Below are 16,968 nucleotides of genomic sequence, written 5' to 3' on the forward strand. Positions count from 1 at the left end.
TGCCTATTCAAAAACGAGCATGCGCGTGCGCATTCCGAAACGAGTATACACGTGCGCATTCAAAAACGAGTACGCGCGTGCCTATTCAAAAACGAGTATGCGCGTGTGCATTCAAAACGAGTATACGCGTGCGCATTCAAAAACGAGTACGCGTGTGCATGTTCAAAAACGCGTATGCGCGTTCGCGTTCAAAAACGTGTACGCGCGTGCTTATTCAAAAACAAGTATGCGCGTGCGCATTCCAAAACGAGTATGCGCGCGCGTATTCCGAAACGAGTATGCGCGTGTGCATTCAAGAACGAGTATACGCGTGCACATTCAAAAACGAGTACGCGTGTGCATGTTCAAAAACGCGTATGCGCGTTCGCGTTCAAAAACGAGTACGCGCGTGCCTATTCAAAAACGAGTATGCGCGTGCGCATTCCAAAACGAGTATGAGCGTGCGTATTCCGAAAAGAGTATGCGCGTGTGCATTCAAAAACGAGTATGCGTGTGCGCATTCAAAAACGAGTATGCGCGTGCCTATTCGAAAACGAGTATGCGCGCGCGCATTCAAAACGAGTATACGCGTGCGCATTCAAAAACGAGTACGCGTGTGCATGTTCAAAAACGCGTATGCGCGTGCGCATTCAAAAACGAGTACGCGTGTGCCTATTCCAAAAGGAGAATGCGCGTGCGAATTCAAAAACGAGTACGCGCGTGCGCATTCAAAAACGAGTATGCGCGTGCGCATTCAAAACGAGTATACGCGTGCGCATTCCAAAACGAGTACGCGTGTGCCTGTTCAAAAACGCGTATGCACGTGTGCATTCAAATACGAGTATGCGTGTGCGCATTCAAAAACGAGTATGCACGTGCCTCTTTCAAAACGAGTACGCGCGTGTGCATTCAAATACGAGTATGCGTGTGCGCATTCAAAAACGAGTATGTGCGCGCCTATTCCAAAACGAGTATGCGCGTGTGCATTCAAAAAGGAGTATGCGCGTGCGCATTCAAAAACGAGTACGCGCGTGCCTATTCAAAAACGAGTATGCGCGTGCGCAATCAAAAACTAGTACGCGCGTGCCTATTCAAAAACAAATATACGCGTGCGCATTCCAAAACGAGTATGCGCGTGTGCATTCTAAAACGAGTATGCATGTGTGCGTTCAAAAATGAGTATGCGCGTGCTTATTCCAAAACGAGTATGCGCATGTGCATTCAAAAACGAGTATGCACGTGCCTATTGCAAAACGAGTATGCGCGCGCAATCGAATACGAGTATAGGTGTGCGCATTCCAAAACAAGTATGCGCGTGCCCATTCCAAAACGAGTCTGCGCGTGTGCATTCAAAAACAAGTATGCGCGTGCGCATTCAAAAACGAGTACGCGCATGCCTATTCAAAAACGAGTATGCGCGTGCGCCTTCCCAAACGAGTATGCGCGTGCCTATTTCGAAACGAGTATGCGCGTGTGCATTCAAAAACGAGTACGCACGTGCCTATTCCAAAAGGAGTATGCGCGTGCGAATTCAAAAACGAGTACGCGCGTGCGCATTCAAAAACGAGTATGCTCTTCGCATTCCAAAACGATTATGCGCGTGCGTATTCCGAAACGAGTATGCGCGTGTGCATTCAAAAACGAGTATGGGCGTGTGCATTCAAAACCGAGTATGCGCGTGCGCATTCAAAACGAGTATACCCGTGCGCATTCATAAACAAGTACGCGTGTGCATGTTCAAAAACGCCTATGCGTGTACGCAATCAAAAACGAGTATGCGCGTGCCTATTCGAAAACGAGTATGTGCGTGCGCATTCCAAAACGAGTATGCGCACGCGTATTCCGAAACGAGTATGCGCGTGTGCATTCAAGAACGAGTATGCGTGTGCGCATTGAAAAACGAGTATGCGCGTGCCTATTCGAAAAAGGGTATGCGCGTGCGCATTCAAAACGAGTATACGCGTGCGCATTCAAAAACGAGTATGCGTGTGCATGTTCAAAAACGCGTATGCGCGTGCGCATTCAAAAACGAGTACGCATGTGCATGTTCAAAAATGCGTATGCGCGTTCGCAATCAAAAACGCCTATGCGCGTGCGCATTCAAAAATGAGTATACGCGTGCGCATTCAAAACGAGTGTACGCGTGCGCATTCAAAAACGAGTACGCGCGTGCCTATTCAAAAACGAGCATGCGCGTGCGCATTCCGAAACGAGTATACACGTGCGCATTCAAAAACGAGTACGCGCGTGCCTATTCAAAAACGAGTATGCGCGTGTGCATTCAAAACGAGTACACGCGTGCGCAGTCAAAAACGAGTACGCGTGTGCCTGTTCAAAAGCGCGTATGCGCTTGCGCATTCAAAAACGAGTATGCACGTGCCTATTTCAAAACGAGTATGTACGTGTGCATTCAAATACGAGTATGCGTGTGCGCATTCAACAACGAGTATGGACGTGCGTATTCCAAAACGAGTATGCACGTGTGCATTCAAAACGACTATACCCGTGCGCATTCATAAACAAGTACGCGTGTGCATGTTCAAAAACGCCTATGCGCGTTCGCTTTCAAAAACGAGTACGCACGTGCCTAGTCCAAAACGAATATGCGCGTGCACATTGCAAAACGAGTATGCGCGTTCGTATTCCGAAACCAGTATGCGCGTGTGCATTGATTGTTTGATTGATTGATATGTGAGGTTTAACGTCCCAAAACCACTATATGATTAATGCGCGTGTGCATTCAAAAACGAGTATACGTGTACGCAATCAAAAACGAGTATGCGCGTGCCTATTCGAAAACGAGTATGCGCGTGCGCATTCCGAAAAGAGTATACGCGTGCGTATTCAAAAACGAGTACGCGCGTGCCTATTCAAAAACGAGTAAGTGCGTGCGCATTCCAAAACGAGTATGCGCGCGCGTATTCCGAAACGAGTATGCGCGTGCCTATTCAAAAACGAGTATGCGCGTGCCTGTTCAAAAACGAGTATGCGCGTGTGCATTCAAAACTAGTATACGCGTGCGCATTCAAAACGAGTACGCGTGTGCATGTTCAAAAACGCGTATGCACGTTCGCGTTGAAAAACGAGTACGCGCGTGCCTACTGAAAAACGAGTATGCGCGTGCGCATTCCAAAACGAGAATGCGCGTGCGTATTCCGAAACGAGTATGCGCGTGTGCATTCAAAAACCAGTATGCGTGTGCGCATTCAAAAACGAGTATGCGCGTGCCTATTCAAAAACGAGTATGCGCGTGTGCATTCAAAACTAGTATACGCGTGCGCATTCAAAACGAGTACGCGTGTGCGCATTCAAAAACGAGTGTACGCGTGCGCATTCAAAACGAGTGTACGCGTGCGCATTCAAAAACGAGTACGCGCGTGCCTATTCAAAAACGAGCATGCGCGTGCGCATTCCGAAACGAGTATACACGTGCGCATTCAAAAACAAGTACGCGTGTTCGCGTTCAAAAACGAGTACGCGCGTGCCTATTCAAAAACGAGTATGCGCGTGCGTATTCGGAAACGAGTATGCGCGTGTGCATTCAAAAACGAGTATGCGCGTGCGCATTCAAAAACGAGTACGCGCGTGCCTATTCCAAAACGAGTACGCGCGTGTGCATGTTCAAAAACGAATATGCGCGTGCGCAATCAAAAACGAGTATGCTCGTGCCTATTCAAAAACGAGTACGCGTGTGCATGTTCAAAAACGCGTATGCGTGTTCGCGTTGAAAAACGAGTACGCCCGTGCCTATTCAAAAACGAGTATGCGCGTGCGCATTGAAAAAAGAGTACGCGCGTGCCTAATCAAAAACGAGTATGCGCGTGCGCAATCAAAAACGAGATTGCGTCTGCGCATTCAAAAACGAGTATGTGCGTAACTATTCCAAAACGAGTATACGCATGCGCATTCCAAAACGAGTATGCGCGTGCGTATTCCGAAACGAGTATACGCGTGCGCATTCAAAAATGAGTACGCGTGTGCCTGTTCAAAAACGTGTATGCGCGTGCGCATTCAAAAACGAGTACGCACGTACTTATTCCAAAACGAGTATGCGCGTGTGCATTCAGAAACGAGTATGCGTGTGCGCAATCAAAAACGAGTATGCGCGTGCGCATTCAAAAACGAGTATGCACGTGCCTATTGCAAAACGAGTATGTGCGTGTGCAATCAAATACGAGTATGCGTGTGTGCATTCAAAAACGAGTATGCGCGTGCCTATTCCAAAACGAGTATGCGCGTGTGCATTCAAAAACAAGTATGCGCGTGCGCATTCAAAAACGAGTACGCGCATGCATATTCAACAACGAGTATGCGCGTGCGCCTTCCCAAACGAGTATGCGCGTGCCTATTTCGAAACGAGTATGCGCGTGTGCATTCAAAAACGAGTATGCGCGTGTGCATTCAAAAACGAGTGTGCGCGTGCCTATTCGAAAACGAGTATGCGCATGTGCATTCCGAAACGAGTATACACGTGCGAAGTCAAAAAGGAGTATGCGCATGCCTATTCAAAACGAGTATACCCGTGCGCATTCAAAACAAAGTACGCGTGTGCATGTTCGAAAACGCGTATGTGCGTTCGCTTTCAAAAATGAGCACGCACGTGCCTATTCCAAAACGAATATGCTTCGAAAACGAGAATGCGCGTGCGCATTCCGAAACGAGTATACGCGTGCGCATTCAAAAACGAGTACGCGTGTGCATGTTCAAAAACGCGTATTCGCGTTCGCATTCAAAAACGAGTACGCACGTGCCTATTCCAAAACGAGTATGCGCGTGCGCGTTCCAAAACGAGTATGCGCGTGCGCATTCAAAAACGAGTATGCGCGTTCCTATTCGAAAACGAGTATGCGCGTGCGCATTCCGAAACGAGTATACGCGTGCGCATTCAAAAACGAGTACGCGCGTGCCCATTCAAAAACGAGTATGCGCGTGTGCATTCAAAACGAGTATACGCGTGCGCAATCAAAAACGAGTACGCGTGTGCATGTTCAAAAACGCGTATGCGCGTTCGCGTTCAAAAACGAGTAGTCGCGTGCTTATTCCGAAACGAGTTTGGGCGTGTGCATTCAAAAACGAGTATGCGTGTGCGCATTCAAAAACGAGTATGTTGTGCCTATTCGAAAACGAGTATGCGCGTGCGCATTCCGAAAAGAGTATACGCGTGCGCATTCAAAAACGACTACGCGCGTGCCTATTCAAAACAAGTATGCGCGTGTGCATTCAAAACGAGTATACGCGTGCGCACTCAAAAACGAGTACGCGTGTGCATGTTCAAAAACGCGTATGTGCGTTCGCGTTCAAAAACGAGTACGCGCGTGCCTATTCAAAAAGTAGTATGCGCGTGCGCATTCCAAAACAGTATGCGCGTGCGTATTCCGAAACGAGTATGCACGTGTGCATTCAAAAACGAGTATGCGTGTGCGCAATCAAAAACGAGTATGCGCGCGCCTATTCGAAAACGAGTATGCGCGTGCGCATTCCGAAACTATTATACGCGTGCGCATTCAAAAACGAGTACACGCGTGCCTATTCAAAAACGAGTATGCACGTGTGCATTCAAAACGCGTATACGCGTGCGCACTCAAAAACGAGTACGCGTCTGCATGTTCAAAAACGCGTATGCGCGTTCGCGTTCAAAAACGAGTACGCGCGTGCCTATTCGAAAACGAGTATGCTCGTGCGCATTCAAAAACGAGTATACGCGTGCACATTCAAAACGAGTGTACGCGTGCGCATTCAAAAACGAGTATGCGCGTGTGCATTCAAAACGAGTATACCCGTGCGCATTCATAACAAAGTACGCGTGTGCATGTTCAAAAACGCGTATGCGCGTTCGCTTTCAAAAACGAGCACGCACGTGCCTATTCAAAAACGAGTATGCGCGTGCGTATTCCGAAACGAGTATGCGCGTGTGCATTCAAAAACGAGTATGCGTGTGCGCATTCAAAAACAAGTATCCGCGTGCCTATTCGAAAACGAGTATCCGCGTGCGCATTCCGAAACGAGTATACGCGTGCGCATTCAAAAACAAGTACGCGCGTGCCTATTCAAAAACGAGTATGCGCGTGTGCATTCAAAACGAGTATACGCATGCGCATTCAAAAACGAGTACGCGTGTGCATGTTCAAAAACGAGTATATGCGTGCGCATTCCAAAACGAGTATGCGCGTGTGCATTCAAAAACGAGTATGCGCGTGCTTATTCCAAAATGGGTATGCGCATGTGCATTCAAAAACGAGTATGCGCGTGCGCATTCAAAAACGAGTACGCGCGTGCGCATTCAAAAACGAGTATGCGCGTGCGCATTCCAAAACGAGTATGCGCGTGCGTATTCCGAAACGAGTATGCGCGTGTGCATTGCAAAACGAGTATGCATGTGCGCGTTCAAAAACGAGTACGCACGTGCCTATTCCAAAACGAGTACGCGCGTGTGCAATCAAAAACGAGTACGCGTTTGCATGTTCAAAAACGCGTATGCGCTTTCGCATTCAGAAACGAGTACGGACGTGCCTATTCCAAAACGAGTATGCGCGTGCGTATTCCGAAACGAGTATGCGCGTGTGCATTCAAAAACGAGTATGGGCTTGTGCATTCAAACCCGAGTATGCGCGTGCGCATTCAAAACGAGTATACGCGGGCGCATTCAAAAACGAGTACGCGTGTGCCTGTTCAAAAACGCGTATGCGCGTGCGCATTCAAAAACGAGTATGCACGTGCCTATTTTAAAACGAGTATGCGCGTGTGCATTCAAATACGAGTATGCGTGTGCGCATTCAAAAACGAGTATGCACGTGCCTATTTCAAAACGAGTACGCGCGTGTGCATTCAAATACGAGCATGCGTGTGCGCATTCAAAAACGAGTAAGTGCGTGCCTATTCCAAAACGAGTATGCGCGTGTGCATTCAAAAACCAGTATGCGCGTGCGCATTCAAACACGAGTACGCGCGTGCCTATTCGAAAACGAGTATGCGCGTGTGCATTCAAAAACGAGTATGCGCGTGCGCAATCAAAAACGAGTACGCGCGTGCCTATTCAAAAACGAGTATATGCGTGCGCATTCCAAAACGAGTATGCGCGTGTGCATTCAAAAACGAGTATGCGCGTGCTTATTCCAAAATGGGTATGCGCATGTGCATTCAAAAACGAGTATGCGCGTGCGCATTCAAAAACGAGTACGCGCGTGCGCATTCAAAAACGAGTATGCGCGTGCGCATTCCAAAACGAGTATGCGCGTGCGTATTCCGAAACGAGTATGCGCGTGTGCATTGCAAAACGAGTATGCAAGTGCGCGTTCAAAAACGAGTATGCGCGTGCTTATTCCAAAATGGGTATGCGCATGTGCATTCAAAAACGAGTATGCGCGTGCGCATTCAAAAACGAGTACGCGCGTGCGCATTCAAAAACGAGTATGCGCGTGCGCATTCCAAAACGAGTATGCGCGTGCGTATTCCGAAACGAGTATGCGCGTGTGCATTCAAAAACGAGTATGCGCGTGCGCATTCAAGACGAGTATACGCGTGTGCATTCAAAAACGAGTACGCGTGTGCCTGTTCAAAAACGCGTATGCGCGTGCGCATTCAAAAACGAGTATGCACGTGCCTATTGCAAAACGAGTATGCACGTGTGCAGACAAACACGAGTATGCGTGTGCGCATTCAAAAACGAGTATGCGCGTGCCTATTCCAAAACGAGTATGCGCGTGTGCATTCAAAAACGAGTATGCGCGTGCGCAATCAAAAACGAGTACGCGCATGCCTATTCAAAAACGAGTATGCGCGTGCCTATTTCGAAACGAGTATGCGCGTGTGCATTCAAAAACGAGTATGCGCGTGTGCATTCAAAAACGAGTATGCACGTGCCTAATCCAAAACGAGTACGCGCGTGTGCATTGAAATACGAGTATGCGTGTGCGCATTCAAAAACGAGTATGCGCGTGCCTATTCGAAAACGAGTATGCGCGTGTGCATTCAAAAACGAGTATGCGCGTGCGCATTCAAAAACGAGTACGCGCGTGCCTATTCGAAAACGAGTATGCGCGTGTGCATTCAAAAAAGAGTATGCGCGTGCGCAATCAAAAACGAGCCCGCGCATGCCTATTCAAAAACGAGAATACGCGTGCGCATTCCAAAACGAGTATGCGCGTGTGCATTAAAAAACGAGTATGCGTGTGCGCGTTCAAAAACGAGTATGCGCGTGCTTATTCCAAAACGAGTATGCGCGTGTGCATTCAAAAACGAGTATGCGCGTGCGCATTCAAAAACGAGTACGCGCGTGCCCATTCAAAAACGAGTATGCGTGTGTGCATTCAAAAAAGAGTATGCGCGTGCGCATTCAAAAACGAGTACACGCGTGCGCATTCAAAACGAGTATACGCGTGCGCTTTCAAAAACGAGTACGCGTGTGCCTGTTCAAAAACGCGTATGCGCGTGCGCATTCAAAAACAAGTATGCACGTGCCTATTGCAAAACGAGTATGCGCGTGCGCAATCAAATACGAGTATGCGTGTGCGCATTCAAAAACGAGTATGCGCGTGCCTATTCCAAAACGAGTATGCGCGTGTGCATTCAAAAACAATTATGCGCGTGCGCATTCAAAAACGAGTACGCGCATGCCTATTCAAAAACGAGTATGCGCGTGCGCTTTCCCAAACGAGTATGCGCGTGCCTATTTTGAAACGAGTATGCGCGTGTGCATTCAAAAACGAGTATGCGCGCGCCTATTCGAAAACGAGTATGCGCGTGTGCATTCAAAAACGAGTATACGCGTGCGCATTCAAAACGAGTGTACGCGTGTGCATTCAAAAACGCGTATGCGCGTTCGCTTTCAAAAACGAGTACGCACGTGCCTATACCAAACCGAATAAGCGCGTGCGCATTCCAAAACGAGTATGCTCGTGTGCATTCAAAAACGAGTATGCGCGTGCGCATTCAAACACGAGTACGCGCGTGCCTATTCGAAAACGAGCATGCGCGTGCACATTCCGAAAGGAGTATACACGTGCGCAGTCAAAAACGAGTATGCGCGTGCCTATTCAAAAAAGAGTATGCCCGTGTGCATTCAAAACGAGTATACCCGTGCGCATTCATAAACAAGTACGCGTGTGCATGTTGAAAAAGGCGTATGCGCGTTCGCTTTCAAAAACGAGTACGCACGTGCCTATTCCAAACCGAATAAGCGCGTGCGCATTCCAAAACGAGTATGCGCGTGCGTATTCCGAAACGAGTATGCGCGTGTGCATTCAAAAACGAGTATGCGTGTGCGCAATCAAAAACGAGTATGCGCGCGCCTATTCGAAAACGAGTATGCGCGTGCGCATTCCGAAATTATTATACGCGTGCGCATTCAAAAACGAGTACGCGCGTGCCTATTCAAAACGAGTATGCACGTGCCTATTTCAAAACGAGTATGCGCGTGTGCATTCAAATACGAGTATGCTTGTGCGCATTCAAAAACGAGTATGCACGTGCCTATTTCAAAACGAGTACGCGCGTGTGCATTCAAATACGAGTATGCGTGTGCGCATTCAAAAACGAGTATGTGCGTGCCTATTCTAAAACGAGTATGCGCGTGTGCATTCAAAAACGAGTATGCGCGTGCGCATTCAAACACGAGTACGTGCGTGCCTATTCGAAAACGAGTATGCGCGTGTGCATTCAAAAACGACTATGCGCGTGCGCAATCAAAAACGAGTACGCGTGTGCCTATTCAAAAACGAGTATGCGCGTTCGCGTTCAAAAACGAGTACGCGCGTGCCTATTCAAAAACGAGTATGCGCGTGCGCATTCCAAAACGAGTATGTGCGTGCGTATTCCGAAACGAGTATGCGCGCGTGCATTCAAGAACGAGTATGTGTGTGCGCATTGAAAAACGAGTATGCGCGTGCCTATTCGAAAAAGAATATGCGCGTGCGCAATCAAAACCAGTATACGCGTGCGCATTCAAAAAAGAGTACGCGTGTGCATATTCAAAAACGCGTATGCGCGTGCGCATCCAAAAACGAGTACGCGTGTGCATGTTCAAAAACGCGTATGCGCGTTCGCATTCAAAAACGAGTACGCACGTGCCTATTCCAAAACGAGTATGCACGGGCGCATTCCAAAACGAGTATGCGCGTGCGTATTCCGAAACGAGTATGCGCGTGTGCGTTCAAAAAGGGGTATGCGTGTGCGCATTCAAAAACGAGTATGCGCGTGCCTATTCGAAAACGAGTATGCGCGTGCGCATTCCGAAACGAGTATACGCGTGCGCATTCAAAAACGATTACGCGCGTGCCTATTCAAAAACGAGTATGCGCGTTTGCATTCAAAACGAGTATACGCGTGCGCAGTCAAAAACGAGTACGCGTGTGCATGTTCAAAAACGCGCATGCGCGTGCGCATTCAAAAACGAGTGCGCACGTGCTTATTCCAAAACGAGTACGCGCGTGTGCAATCCAAAACGAGTACGCGTGTGCATGTTCAAAAACGCGTATGCGCTTTCGCATTCAAAAACGAGTATGCGCGTGTGCATTCAAAAACGAGTACGCGCGTGCGCATTCAAAAACGAGTATGCGCGTGCGCATTCCAAAACGAGTATGCGCGTGCGTATTCCGAAACGAGTATGCGCGTGTGCATTCAAAAACGAGTATGCGCGTGCGCATTCAAAACGAGTATACGCGTGCGCATTCAAAAACGAGTACGCGTGTGCCTGTTCAAAAACGCGTATGCGCGTGCGCATTCAAAAACAAGTATGCACGGGCCTATTGCAAAACGAGTATGCGCGTGCGCAATCAAATACGAGTATGCGTGTGCGCATTCAAAAACGAGTATGCGCGTGCCTATTCCAAAACGAGTATGCGCGTGTGCATTCAAAAACAATTATGCGCGTGCGCATTCAAAAACGAGTACGCGCATGCCTATTCAAAAACGAGTATGCGCGTGCGCCTTCCCAAACGAGTATGCGCGTGCCTATTTTGAAACGAGTATGCGCGTGTGCATTCAAAAACGAGTATGCGCGCGTCTATTCGAAAACGAGTATGCGCGTGTGCATTCAAAAACAAGTATACGCGTGTGCATTCAAAACGAGTGTACGCGTGTGCATGTTCAAAAACGCGTATGCGCGTTCGCTTTCAAAAACGAGTACGCACGTGCCTATTCCAAACCGAATAAGCGCGTGCGCATTCCAAAACGAGTATGCGCGTGTGCATTCAAAAACGAGTATGCGCGTGCGCATTCAAACACGAGTACGCGCGTGCCTATTCGAAAACGAGCATGCGCGTGCACATTCCGAAAGGAGTATACACGTGCGCAGTCAAAAACGAGTATGCGCGTGCCTATTCAAAAACGAGTATGCGCGTGTGCATTCAAAACGAGTATACCCGTGCGCATTCATAAACAAGTACGCGTGTGCATGTTGAAAAACGCGTATGCGCGTTCGCTTTCAAAAACGAGTACGCTCGTGCCTATTCCAAACCGAATAAGCGCGTGTGCATTCCAAAACGAGTATGCGCGTGCGTATTCCGAAACGAGTATGCGCGTGTGCATTCATAAAGGAGTAGGCGTGTGCGCAATCAAAAACGAGTATGCGCGCGCCTATTCGAAAACGAGTATGCGCGTGCGCATTCCGAAATTATTATACGCGTGCGCATTCAAAAACGAGTACGCGCGTGCCTATTCAAAACGAGTATGCGCGTGCGCATTCAAAACGAGTATACGCGGGCGCATTCAAAAACGAGTACGCGTGTGCCTGTTCAAAAACGCGTATGCGCGTGCGCATTCAAAAACGAGTATGCACGTGCCTATTTTAAAACGAGTATGCGCGTGTGCATTCAAATACGAGTATGCGTGTGCGCATTCAAAAACGAGTATGCACGTGCCTATTTCAAAACGAGTACGCGCGTGTGCATTCAAATACGAGTATGCGTGTGCGCATTCAAAAACGAGTAAGTGCGTGCCTATTCCAAAACGAGTATGCGCGTGTGCATTCAAAAACCAGTATGCGCGTGCGCATTCAAACACGAGTACGCGCGTGCCTATTCGAAAACGAGTATGCGCGTGTGCATTCAAAAACGAGTATGCGCGTGCGCAATCAAAAACGAGTACGCACGTGCCTATTCAAAAACGAGTATATGCGTGCGCATTCCAAAACGAGTATGCGCGTGTGCATTCAAAAACGAGTATGCGCGTGCTTATTCCAAAATGGGTATGCGCATGTGCATTCAAAAACGAGTATGCGCGTGCGCATTCAAAAACGAGTACGCGCGTGCGCATTCAAAAACGAGTATGCGCGTGCGCATTCCAAAACGAGTATGCGCGTGCGTATTCCGAAACGTGTATGCGCGTGTGCATTGCAAAACGAGTATGCATGTGCGCGTTCAAAAACGAGTACGCGCGTGCTTATTCCAAAATGGGTATGCGCATGTGCATTCAAAAACGAGTATGCGCGTGCGCATTCAAAAACGAGTACGCGCGTGCGCATTCAAAAACGAGTATGCGCGTGCGCATTCCAAAACGAGTATGCGCGTGCGTATTCCGAAACGAGTATGCGCGTGTGCATTCAAAAACGAGTATGCGCGTGCGCATTCAAGACGAGTATACGCGTGTGCATTCAAAAACGAGTACGCGTGTGCCTGTTCAAAAACGCGTATGCGCGTGCGCATTCAAAAACGAGTATGCACGTGCCTATTGCAAAACGAGTATGCGCGTGTGCAGACAAACACGAGTATGGGTGTGCGCATTCAAAAACGAGTATGCGCGTGCCTATTCCAAAACGAGTATGCGCGTGTGCATTCAAAAACGAGTATGCGCGTGCGCATTCAAAAACGATTACGCGCATGCCTATTCAAAAACGAGTATGCGCGTGCCTATTTCGAAACGAGTATGCGCGTGTGCATTCAAAAACGAGTATGCGCGTGTGCATTCAAAAACGAGTATGCACGTGCCTAATCCAAAACGAGTACGCGCGTGTGCATTGAAATACGAGTATGCGTGTGCGCATTCAAAAACGAGTATGCGCGTGCCTATTCGAAAACGAGTATGCGCGTGTGCATTCAAAAACGAGTATGCGCGTGCGCATTCAAAAACGAGTACGCGCGTGCCTATTCGAAAACGAGTATGCGCGTGTGCATTCAAAAAAGAGTATGCGCGTGCGCAATCAAAAACGAGCCCGCGCGTGCCTATTCAAAAACGAGAATACGCGTGCGCATTCCAAAACGAGTATGCGCGTGTGCATTAAAAAACGAGTATGCGTGTGCGCGTTCAAAAACGAGTATGCGCGTGCTTATTCCAAAACGAGTATGCGCGTGTGCATTCAAAAACGAGTATGCGCGTGCGCATTCAAAAACGAGTACGCGCGTGCCCATTCAAAAACGAGTATGCGTGTGTGCATTCAAAAAAGAGTATGCGCGTGCGCAATCAAAAACGAGTACACGCGTGCGCATTCAAAACGAGTATACGCGTGCGCATTCAAAAACGAGTACGCGTGTGCCTGTTCAAAAACGCGTATGCGCGTGCGCATTCAAAAACAAGTATGCACGTGCCTATTGCAAAAGGAGTATGCGCGTGCGCAATGAAATACGAGTATGCGTGTGCGCATTCAAAAACGAGTATGCGCGTGCCTATTCCAAAACGAGTATGCGCGTGTGCATTCAAAAACAATTATGCGCGTGCGCATTCAAAAACGAGTACGCGCATGGCTTTTCAAAGCGAGTATGCGCGTGCGCTTTCCCAAACGAGTATGCGCGTGCCTATTTTGAAACGAGTATGCGCGTGTGCATTCAAAAACGAGTATGCGCGCGCCTATTCGAAAACGAGTATGCGCGTGTGCATTCAAAAACGAGTATACGCGTGCGCATTCAAAACGAGTGTACGCGTGTGCCTGTTCAAAAACGCGTATGCGCGTTCGCTTTCAAAAACGAGTACGCACGTGCCTATTCCAAACCGAATAAGCGCGTGCGCATTCCAAAACGAGTATGCTCGTGTGCATTCAAAAACGAGTATGCGCGTGCGCATTCAAACACGAGTACGCGCGTGCCTATTCGAAAACGAGCATGCGCGTGCACATTTCGAAAGGAGTATACACGTGCGCAGTCAAAAACGAGTATGCGCGTGCCTATTCAAAAAAGAGTATGCCCGTGTGCATTCAAAACGAGTATACCCGTGCGCATTCATAAACAAGTACGCGTGTGCATGTTGAAAAAGGCGTATGCGCGTTCGCTTTCAAAAACGAGTACGCACGTGCCTATTCCAAACCGAATAAGCGCGTGCGCATTCCAAAACGAGTATGCGCGTGCGTATTCCGAAACGAGTATGCGCGTGTGCATTCAAAAACGAGTATGCGTGTGCGCAATCAAAAACGAGTATGCGCGCGCCTATTCGAAAACGAGTATGCGCGTGCGCATTCCGAAATTATTATACGCGTGCGCATTCAAAAACGAGTACGCGCGTGCCTATTCAAAACGAGTATGCGCGTGTGCATTCAAGACGAGTATACGCGTGCGCACTCAAAAACGAGTACACGTGTGCATGTTCAAAAACGCGTATGCGCGTTGGCGTTCAAAAACGAGTACGCGCGTGCCTTTTAAAAACGAGTATGCGCGTGCGCATTCCAAAACAAGTATGCGCGTGCGTATTCCGAAACGAGTATGCGCGCGTGCATTCAAGAACGAGTATGTGTGTGCGCATTGAAAAACGAGTATGCACATGCCTATTCGAAAAAGAGTATGCGCGTGCGCATTCAAAACCAGTATACGCGTGCGCATTCAAAAAAGTGTACGCGTGTGCATGTTCAAAAACGCGTATGCGCGTGCGCATTCAAAAACGAGTACGCGTGTGCATGTTCAAAAACGCGTATGCTCGTTCGCATTCAAAAACGAGTACGCACGTGCCTATTCCAAAACGAGTATGCGCGTGCGCATTCCAAAACGAGTATGCGCGTGCGTATTCCGAAACGAGTATGCGCGTGTGCATTCAAAAACGAGTATGCGCGTGCCTATTCGAAAACGAGTATGCACGTGCACATTCCGAAACGAGTATACGCGTGCGCATTCAAAAACGAGTACGCGCGTGCCAATTCAAAAACACGTATGCGCGTTCGCGTTCAAAAACGAGTACGCGCGTGCCTATTCGAAAACGAGTATGCTCGTGCGCATTCAAAAACGAGTATACGCGTGCGCATTCAAAACGAGTGTACGCATGCGCATTCAAAAACGAGTATGCGCGTGCGCATTCAAAACGAGTATACGCGTGCGCATTCAAAAACGAGTACGCGTGTGCATGTTCCAAAACGCGTATGCCCGTGCGCATTCAAAAACGAGTACGCACGTGCCTATTCCAAAACGAGTACGCGCGTGTGCAATCAAAAACGAGTACGCGTGTGCATGTTCAAAAACGCGTATGCGCTTTCGCATTCAAAAACGAGTACGCACGTGCCTAATCCAAAACGAGTATGCGCGTGCGCATTCCAAAACGAGTATGCGCGTGCGTATTGCAAAACGAGCATGCGCGTGGTCATTCAAAAACGAGTATGCGTGTGCGCATTCAAAAACAAGTATGCGCGTGCCTATTCGAAAACGAGTATGCGCGTGCGTATATTGAAACGAGTATGCGCGTCTGCATTCAAAAACGAGTATGGGAGTGTGCATTCAAAACCGAGTATGTGCGTGCGCATTCAAAACGAGTATACGCGTGCGCATTTAAAAACGAGTACGCGTGTGCCTGTTCAAAAACGCGTATGCGCGTGCGCATTCAAAAACGAGTATGCACGTGCCTATTTCAAAACGAGTATGCGCGTGTGCATTCAAATACGAGTATGCTTGTGCGCATTCAAAAACGAGTATGCACGTGCCTATTTCAAAACGAGTACGCGCGTGTGCATTCAAATACGAGTATGCGTGTGCGCATTCAAAAACGAGTATGTGCGTGCCTATTCTAAAACGAGTATGCGCGTGTGCATTCAAAAACGAGTATGCGCGTGCGCATTCAAACACGGGTACGTGCGTGCCTATTCGAAAACGAGTATGCGCGTGTGCATTCAAAAACGACTATGCGCGTGCGCAATCAAAAACGAGTACGCGTGTGCCTATTCAAAAACGAGTATGCGCGTTCGCGTTCAAAAACGAGTACGCGCGTGCCTATTCAAAAACGAGTATGCGCGTGCGCATTCCAAAACGAGTATGTGCGTGCGTATTCCGAAACGAGTATGCGCGCGTGCATTCAAGAACGAGTATGTGTGTGCGCATTGAAAAACGAGTATGCGCGTGCCTATTCGAAAAAGAATATGCGCGTGCGCAATCAAAACCAGTATACGCGTGCGCATTCAAAAAAGAGTACGCGTGTGCATATTCAAAAACGCGTATGCGCGTGCGCATTCAAAAACGAGTACGCGTGTGCATGTTCAAAAACGCGTATGCGCGTTCGCATTCAAAAACGAGTACGCACGTGCCTATTCCAAAACGAGTATGCACGGGCGCATTCCAAAACGAGTATGCGCGTGCGTATTCCGAAACGAGTATGCGCGTGTGCGTTCAAAAAGGAGTATGCGTGTGCGCATTCAAAAACGAGTATGCGCGTGCCTATTCGAAAACGAGTATGCGCGTGCGCATTCCGAAACGAGTATACGCGTGCGCATTCAAAAACGATTACGCGCGTGCCTATTCAAAAACGAGTATGCGCGTTTGCATTCAAAACGAGTATACGCGTGCGCAGTCAAAAACGAGTACGCGTGTGCATGTTCAAAAACGCGCATGCGCGTTCGCATTCAAAAACGAGTGCGCACGTGCTTATTCCAAAACGAGTACGCGCGTGTGCAATCCAAAACGAGTACGCGTGTGCATGTTCAAAAACGCGTATGCGCTTTCGCATTCAAAAACGAGTATGCGCGTGTGCATTCAAAAACGAGTACGCGCGTGCGCATTCAAAAACGAGTATGCGCGTGCGCATTCAAAACGAGTATACGCGTGCGCATTCAAAAACGAGTACGCGTGTGCCTGTTCAAAAACGCGTATGCGCGTG

This window comes from Rhipicephalus microplus, chromosome 8 (genome assembly GCF_043290135.1).
Source record: "Rhipicephalus microplus isolate Deutch F79 chromosome 8, USDA_Rmic, whole genome shotgun sequence".
NCBI lineage: Eukaryota > Metazoa > Arthropoda > Arachnida > Ixodida > Ixodidae > Rhipicephalus > Rhipicephalus microplus.